Consider the following 9,899-nt stretch of genomic DNA (forward strand, 5'->3'; position numbering starts at 1 on the left):
CGTTGTTTCCTTAATATGCTCACAAATTCAAGAGCATCTTTCAGTTGTGGTTGGCCACATCTTTTTGAGGTGCGAAAAGACATGAGGTTCTTGTCTAACTGAAAATCTAGCTTACTTTTCTTGACAGCTTTTCTTCGTTTTCATTGGTGATGTTTCACTTGATCTTCTCACGATTCGTGTCTAAATTGATTTCTTTTGTTGTGGCAGTGTCCTTTGGTTGAGCTTTATCTGCAATTTCTTTGCTTTGATCACTGGCTTCAATTGATGTTGACTCCATTGGCTGTGATACTGCACTTTTTGTTTGCAATTGATGAGCATTTCCCTCTTGCATCTGGGTAACCCTTGATCTTAATAGATCCATTGTACTTTCTGGCAGAGTCTGTCTCTTCGGAGGAGATTTTGGTGGTAACATTTGTGTAACTTTCTGGAGTTTAGCTTTCATTGATTTTGACTTTTTTGTCACATGTTATGGCAGCTTGAGGATTTGCATCTTCTTTAGATAGTTCTTGACTTCAGGTTTAGCATCCGTAAGGGCTTGTACAAGGTCATGAACAATGCACACTTTGGGTAGCACTGTTGACATTTGGCATCTATTAACCTTCTACATAGTTTCCTATGTATCTCCTTGAAAAATGAAAAATTATTCCCCAAGTCAAGCTGTAGATAGCATTATCTTTCCCTTGATATTTTCTATCACATGCATCTCCTATGATATGAGCTTCTGTGGTTTCAGGACCCAATGCATCATAGATGTTAGACTCTCGTCTATATCTAGAATTGTTTCGGTCAAAGTATATGTTTTTTTGGTCACAAAATCGAAGCTTGATTTCCGATGGAGGAGACTTTGGCTCTGAATAGATTTCTGGTTTCACTAGGGTAATATCCTTCAACTCTAGAGAGGATGGGGTATAATAGATTCTTTCCTCTGAAATGAACCATCCTTTTTTATCTATCATTGGACGTACTTTTATCAGCTGGTATGTGGGTCGTTCAAACACTGGTTGATCCTTTTTGTACAGTTTCCCTTTTCAGTCTACATAGTGTGCATAGGAATTATGTGTACCATATAATGCTAACATTATTCTGTTTGATGTGTCCCTTAGACTTGTGAATGATTGGCCACTTGTGGCAATGGATGCAGAATCATTTGTAAATTTAACAGTCTTTTCAACATTCTGTGATATCTGGACACCTTGACCAAATTCATGCAAAAATTTATTGTTCAAAGAATCAATTTTAAGCTTTTCAGGTGCCTGTGCATCTTTATGCTGATTTTGAACTTGCAGTGCTTTTACTGGTGCTTCTAATGGTAATGAAGAATCATCTGATTGCATTAAAAGTGACAAGTTAAATGCACTTACATCAAATTTTCTCTGTACCTTGCTTGGCAGTTAGTGTATCCTTGCTGTCAGGATTTCTTGGACAATCTTTAAAAAAATGTTCACCTTTTTGTCCAAAATCTGAGCAATACGCCATGACTAGTGGTATATCATTTGGCTCTGTCATGTCAAGCTCTAGCTGAGAAGTTTCACCTTCTATGCTGGCCTAGTTGTCGGTATCTTCTTTTAAAACACTAAGCATCAAGCTGTAGACTGCTCCGTCGTGACCTTTGTACTATCTTTGGCTCGATTCTCCAATTAGATTGGCTTCAATTGGTTGATATGTTGGATCGTGCAATTTTGGCATCCGGCATACATGCGAAAGCAAAATCTTGACACTTTTTGTGGTAAAAAACCAGAACTTTACGTGCTTTTTTGAGAGCATCACATTTGGCATACGTGTCAAAACACACTTTTTTTGGCTAATTACTCTTCACTTCGCATCGAATGAAAAAAACACAGCAATCAACACGTTCCAATGCTCTTGCAAGGAATGTGAATTATGTCATTTTTGTCGTGCATAATGTAATGCTTCCATGTGACTTGAGAACTCTACCATATGTTGGGGCTGATTCGCTACATTTTTCGGGCCTAAAACGATGCTATATTGGGGTTGATTTCCTCCTATTTTGGGGCCAAGAATGGTTCTATTTAAGGACTTATCCACTGCGGTTTTGGGGCCCAAAATGCTCCTGCTTTGGGGCTAATCTGGAGTGTGATTTTGAGATCTCGAATGCCTAAAACAAGCTTGCAAGGGGTTGCTACCTTGCAAATGCCATTGCTTGTTTGGACCTATGAGCTCACAGGCTCCTATAAGCCCTCGTGGCCTAATCCGAAAAAGCTCCCGGTTGAGCCATCTCCCTTCGAGCTCGCCCATGAACTAGGTACATCGTTAAGTTCTCACTTGTGCTGCCTCTTCCATGCGAGCCATCGTCACAACCATCCAGCAATCTCAGGGGGTTCACCATTTAGTACCCTCCTATATAATGTGTGTTTGTGGGGTATTAAAACAACCCCTCTTTAACATGTCTAAATGAATATAATGACCCCTTAGTTTAGGATTTTTTTTTCAAAATTGCAAAATTGAATATAAAAACCCCTTATTTTAATTTATCTCTGTTAAATTGCCTAAATTTTTTGCATTTTAAAACCCCTCCTTTCGAACTCACGTTATAGATTAATATGATTACATAGTGCACCTCCCGAGCCAGCAATCAACCCATTCTAAGAGACCAGTTTTTGGACTAAGGTTGGTCTAGGGACAACTGTCAAAACAAGGGTCCTACGGGGCAAGGCCCAACCTAGGGGATCAGGGACCTAGGCCAAGGGCCGCCTGGACCAATGCGAACTGGGGATCCGCTTAGGGAAAGTGCAAGGAGCTAGCCTATATAAGGGGCGGTAGGGAGGAGGATCCCAGGTTCAGTTACCCTAGGTCTTACACTGGTATCAGAGCAAGGTGGAGAGGAGGAAGGAGGGTGGAGCCATGGCGCAGAGAAAGCATGGTTTTCTTCTCTCTCTCCCTCTCTCTTGGATTTCTCGATGCTCTCTCGTTTGTGGACTTGGCATGGTGAAGCATGGCTTTCGCCAAGGAGGGGGGCATGAAGGCGTGAAGCCACTCTTGCCTTGCATGTTCATGCAAAGGAAGCATGGAGGAACCGCATGCAAGCTTGCTTGACAGGCCACAGGACCGGGGGCGGGGAAGGTCCGCGTGCAACAACCCTAAGTCGGGGGAAGGGAGAAGGTCGATCGGCGCCAAATTACTTCCAGATGGGCTTGATCAGAGCGCAAGGCAGAGCTACACCTTTTTCGACACAGGGCCGAGCCCCGATTCATGGTAGAGAGCCCTGCACAACGCAATCCTTCCTCGCTACAGAGTTAACGTTTTTTTTTTATTATTGTTTGTTTTTTTTCATGGTACCCTAATAGCCCAACTAAGGACAGCCACCCCACAGGGGTTGCCGGCAAAACAGGCCTTCTCATGCAAAGGGCATGCCCGGGTCCCCATCGGGCGCATAGTGCCATACCTGATGCCCTCAGCACCCTGGAGTATGTAGTCGGTTTTCACTATGCCGAAGTTAAAGGATATATTTGACAGGTCATCAATGCGGAGTTCCGACGTGTTGCCCAAGCCACATGCAACTCGCCTACATGGTGCATACAAGGAAATATGCAATTTCTATCAGGTTCGTAATTTTCAATTCTTGCAATTTCCATAGGCTTTATGTAAAGATTTGTATTGCAAGTCTATGTATTATCTTGATCTCGGCCATGGGGTCCGAAGAGATTATCTACGGATCCAGTATTACCAAAGTCAACACATTACGTCCAATTTTGGTAGTCATTACCATGCTTTGGACCATGGAGCACGACTCCGATCGAGATACCCTCTCCACGGATTTCTTGATGCACAATTGCCTCGTACTGAAGGCAACTCAGGCATGGCTGTTCCTTATAAGGCATCGATGATTGGCAAGGCCGATTATTCTTCCAATTCTAAGCAGTAGTGACCGTGTCTACTGAACCAAACATTATTATCTGGCAAATCACTTCTTGGTTTTCTTCTTGCTGGTGTCTCATTTGATTCTTCCGGCAGCAAGCTTCGTCAGTAAGTGTACTGGATAAGGTACGCAATTGAATTTTTTTTTTTATGCAGCATCTGTTTGATAGCTACGATATGCAATAGACGTGCATATAATATGCATACACTTTAGGCTCATAAGCATGGCTTGTGCAAATTACTGTAAGTACCAAAATGTGGATTTGTTTAAAGATTGGAAATTTCAATCTTTAAACAGACATGCATGGCCTTTTACTGCACCTGTTTTTGAAGGAAGCAAAGCTTCAATTTACGACTCTTCCATTAAGCCGTTTCCTGTTTGGGGTATGCTATGAGCACACGACCTTGGGAAAGTTCTCCCTATGCCTACAGTATATTTCAGGCCGCCTTTTTCTCGCGCAACGGAGATGAAGATCTACATTTGAGCGAGTTTTTCTTCCCACATCTCAAGACAACTGGTTACAGCAGGATGACCAGGTTAGACCATGTTTAGTATTGTTTATTTTTTTCCATGTTTATACATTTACATTGGAAACTAATGCTTGTGTACAAAGCAAAGTTCTTTGACAATTTTTCATGAAGCAAGGCTTTTCCCTTGTGCCCAGGTACTGCCCAATGACTCGGAATCATGAGCAGTGGCACACAAGATTGACAAACTGGTAAAATAGGGAATACCACCTCACAAAATCCCTACAAGTTTAAATTGTGCAAGGCACTAATGGTTTTGGCTCTCCCGTTTGAGGCCGTCACTCTCGCCAAGGGCTTCACAATTTGTATGCACGGCATGCTAACTAGGTGGCATAAATTCCACCGCTTCAAAGATTATGCTTCCGCTATCACACCAGCCACTCTGTCACAGACATACTAAATTCTGGATAGTTTAAATTTATGGTTGCTTCAACGTACACTACCACTAAATGGAACCTAAATCTACAACATATTTCACAGGCAAAGTGCCATTTTAAGTCATTTTTCTACAGTCACGACCCCATACATGGTAAGAGGGTCAAGCTGTAGCTTGTGTTTTCTGTCCCCTCTCTCGACGAGATCGTTGTACAGGCAAATGGTTGCATGTTCATAGGATAAACTGCACATCAGGCATAAGATGCCTAACAGCACATATTCTGGGCACACACTCTAGAAATTGAAGGAAAGTTCCTCAGCCCAGCATGCTACTCTTCTCTCTCTTTTTCTTATTTTTCTCAAGAATAATGAAAACTTCCTAAGAAGCTTTTCATACATGTTTTGTTTGGCAGTCAGCGTGAGCCAAGGAGCTCTAACTCTCAGCTAGAAATGGGCCAAGATGCCATTCACATTAGCTTTCATCGGTTTATCGATTGAACACTAAATATCATAAGAGCTAGGAGCCACACACAAGCTGGCTAAGAGCCATTGGCAGATCTTGGGTAAGATCCAACTATTTCCATTACTTGGGTTATTGTTCTTAGGATCAAACAATTTGCCCAGTGGAGTACACATCAAACATCTGACATTCATTGACGAGCAAGAGTCTCGTCATTTCAGAGGATTTCTTGCTCTACAACACTACGAGTGTCTATGGCATCACAGTTTTGGGGTATGACCCAGCGGGTGCTTACTAAATCACCCCATAGGCATTAAGGATCACAGTTTGATCTGCATTGAGGATCACAGTTGATCTCTCCCAGTTATACTTTCAAGGAAAGAATTCTGCAATCTACCAAACGCGGTAGCAGATGGACACACTTTTCAAGTTTATTCCAATCATTCTAGACACGGTTAACTATGTTAGTCACCGTGATCTGTTAGTTGAGCAGTTTCTACAAAGAGTCTTACCAAGGGGTTTGACTACATAGATTCTAATCCAAGGGCTTCGATTGCACAGGCAACACCCAGGGTTTCCTGTACAATGCTGTTTGTTTTTTCAGGTAGGGGACGTGCTCCTCCCCATTGGAATACATGTAAGTGTACATTACGTTCAAATCTCCAGGTACGCATCTATTGATTTGGTATTATTCCATTTTTAGTATGCTTTTCTTGGTTTTTCCAGACGTCTAAGTACTCTTGAATGTTACAGAGCCATGCCAAGGGCCGCATGTCGGCACAAAGTATTTTGGGCCAAGTGTCCAATCTATCTTTTTGTCTTATGATGTTACGAACCTACTTGTCGGGTTCAATTTGGCACATGTTGTCACATGGGATACAACATGGTCTAGGAACTCAAGGAGTTTGGTTTAGCTAGTGTGGAGCAAGGCTAATGTGGGTCCCTCTCACTCCCGTTGTAGAGTGTTTGCAATTACCTCCACACACAACTACATCTGGTACTTGAAGGATGTTCTTTTTTACACATCCTTACATGAGACATATTCCACATGTTGAGAATATGAGTCTCTGGACTAACACTGGCACCATTATTTCAATTATGTGTCACGACAAAGTCCCTAGGTGCTAGTCACATCTGTTATCTAGACCATTTTCAACACGACGTATCAGGAGCAATTTCGTGGCCAGAACTTGTCGGATACTTAGAATGACTTGTTAAGGTACAAGTACTGCTAACCAACATTACAGATGGTTTTTTATACATCTAGCAAGGCTATAAGTTGTTAATGAAAAAGTTTTATTGTTTGTACCTAGAAGTGATCAATGTTTTACCTTCTATTGCCATTCAGACGTTTCAGCAAGGTTTGCAAAAGATTGCGACTGGAAGTATTTAGTTTCTTTTCAGAACTTATTACATTCTTTCTTTAATGTGCGCTATGTGCATCACATTTTGCCATAAGTATTGGCAAGGCTCATTATGGATATACAGGTTCAGGTTAGTTTTTGCTAAATGCATGCACACTAGGTGTTATGGGCCCTAGTGTTTAGCAAAGGCTGCTTTGGAACGGCATGCATATTCCTCAGGTTGTTGCTTAGGAAGCATTTTGCACTCTATGTGCACTATCTCTATGAGATTACTCTTGGATCTACTAATCATCAATAGAGGTCAGGGCTCGGTTTGGGCGTTTGTGGATTTTTTCACGTTAACCACGATGGTTATTTCAGACATTGTTGATTCTTCACCAATGTTAAACACTACTCTGATTCCCCGTTTACCAGTCATCTGGGACGACTGTCTGTAAACCATGAGGAAAACACACCTCATTACGATCAGTTATCCAAGGAGATAGGTAGATTACAAAGAGTAATCTTGTGCTAAAGGATCCGCTAAGAGCATACGTTAGCACAACGCACTTCTGAATAGATGCCTTTCTCCCTATTCTAGAATTTGCTTAAGTACGATTTTCGACTTTTGAACACCCCTTGTGGTGGGGTTGGAGACGGTGTCAATACTTTCATACGTCAAGGACTTACCAGGTGTGCTGACAAAGTATGTTGGCAAGTAACCTTCATAAGGAATGGGCAGGCTCACAACTGCATGGAAAGTTACGCCAAGGTTTCATTGCATTATTCCAGTACCTTCAGAAGATATGGAAACTGGTTATGCCTTTGGACAACTCTTAGTTGTGGTTACTCCTTTACAGCACTCAAGTGAGTCATAAATGGAGTTACCATTTAGACCCAAGTGGTGGCAAACGGACAATAATGTTGAAAATCAAGATGTTGCTCTTGGTTTCATTGAACCTCCTCACTGCACCAATTATCGGTCATACAAACAACTCGCTCACTTATGGGACGTCAGTAAATAAAACATCAGTATTCTTTAGAAGATATTACTACTTGTGTTTTCGAGGACGAAAACTCTTCCTTAAGGGGGGAGTAATGCCAGGACAAGGGTCCTACGGGGCAAGGCCCAACCTAGGGGGTCAGGGACCTAGGCCAAGGGCCGGCTAGACCTGTGCGGACTGGGGATCCGGTTAGAACAAGTGCAAGGAGCTAGCCTATATAAGGGGCAGTAGGGAGGAGGATCCCACGTTCAATTACCCTAGGTCTTACAACAACCCTGAGCTTCCTTCCCACTTTTAGATGTCTACCCACCAACTCACAAGATCTCGGTTCAGTCATCCGCCCTTTGAGCTTGCCATTGAGTCAGGCACATCGTGGAGCTGTCACATGTACTTCCACCTCTAGGTGATCCATTGCCAGAGACATGCTAGGCATATCCTGCAATCAACATGTTCTAAAATACGACCTTCTACACAAGAAGCCCATCAAGTACTCCATCAAGGCTACAACCAACAAGCATGAGACACAACTTCCTAGAAAGTATGACCATCAAGGAATTTACGTGCTTTTGTGAGAGCACCACATCTGGCGTACATGTGAAAGCAGAATCTTGACACTTTTTTTGGTCAAAAACCCTTCACTTTGCATCTAGTGAAAACACTATAGCAATGAACGTGTTCCAAACCTCTTGCGAGGCTTGTGAGTACTCTCACCTTTGGGGCTGATCTGTTGTTGTTTTGGGGCTGATATGGACTATAGTTGTAATACCCAAAACAAGCACGCAAGGGGATACAATACCTTGTGTGTGCTACTGCCTATATACACCTATCACAAGCTCTCGCAAGCCCTAGTGGGCTAGTCAGAAAATCTCAAGACTTAGCCAACCACTCTTCGACCTTGCCCTTGAGATAGGCACACTACTAAGCTCTCACTTATGCTGCTTGTACTGAACATATCTTGTAATTAACGCGTTCTAAGAGACGACCTTATGGACAAGAATCCCATCAAGAACTTCCTGAGCTTTCATAAGCATCGAATTTTGCATACCTATTGACCATTTTTTGGTGCTAAAAAAACCCCTTAGCTTTCTTACCAGAGCCCTGTTGTGTGCATGTTGCAATCAATGAGCTCCGAGAGACAACATATTGGAAAGCATGACCATCAAGAACTTTACGTGCTTTTTTGAGAGCATCACATTTGGCATAAGTGTGAAAACACACTTTTTTTGGCTAATTACTCTTCACTTCGCATCTAATGGAAAAAACACAGCAATCAATGTTGTCTGGCATTTTTTGGATGAGCATAAAGCCACTAGCCTTGCCAAAAAGCTTTTCCACTAGCCTCATGTATATATGTGTACATAGCCTTGCAAGTTTTGGAAATGGCCCTGTAAAAATCCATGTACAAAGGTGTGATTTTGCCAAGCTTGAATGCTGATGTTTTGGGTTGTTCGAGTACCCAAAACATGGTTTTTGATAAGTATATTCAGCCGTGCTTTATAGCTCATGAATCGGACTTGTATATCATGAGTTATGAGCATCCAAAGCGGGCAGTCTCAACTTAGAAGGTGATTGCAGGTGCATGCAACAAGGGCAACTGGGACAACATGGGGGTCTAAGATTAGAAATGCTGAAATTTTACATTTCTAGAGATAGTCAAGGTAATGGGCTTCAAGCCGTGTGTTATAGTGCATCGTTCGGTGACCGGAGCAGCAAGTTATGTCGCAGGGAAAGTTTTCTAAGAAGCTCCTATGCTTGGGGAGAGATCTAGAATGTTTTGGGCTTGGGAGGAATGAGGAGGAGGCTGCCATGTGGCACAGAGATTATCCCACATGATAAGAGGAAAAGGGAATGTGAGGGGTATATAGGGCACATTGGGTGCCCACTATAGGTGTATCAAAGGGAGAAGAGCTCTCTCAAGGCTTGGCTATGGGGACTCATGGGCTCATGGGGAGGGAGATGGAAAATTTTGGGAGTTCAGGCTACTTGGAGAGGCACTTGGCCACTTATTCTGGTCCCCGGTCACTTGCCCCCACCCCATTCCTTAGTCAAAGGGTCACCGACATCTCATTCTTTTGCCCAAAAAAGGCCTAACAGGAGCCAATTAAAAGATGCCTGAGGAGAGAACCTTGTTGGCTAAGAAGAGTGAGAAAAATATTGGGGATAAAAGATAAGAAAACCCCCATTTTAATAGCTGCAACACCTGCATAACTTCCAGAGAGCTCATTTTTTAGCAAGAAAGAGTGCACCCCCGACTTCGAGCCGCTGCAACTCTTTCATCCTTCATCTGTTTTTTGTCTATGGATACTCTACGGA

This window comes from Adiantum capillus-veneris, chromosome 3 (genome assembly GCF_014529385.1).
Source record: "Adiantum capillus-veneris isolate H3 chromosome 3, ASM1452938v2, whole genome shotgun sequence".
NCBI classification, from domain to species: Eukaryota; Viridiplantae; Streptophyta; class Polypodiopsida; order Polypodiales; family Pteridaceae; genus Adiantum; species Adiantum capillus-veneris.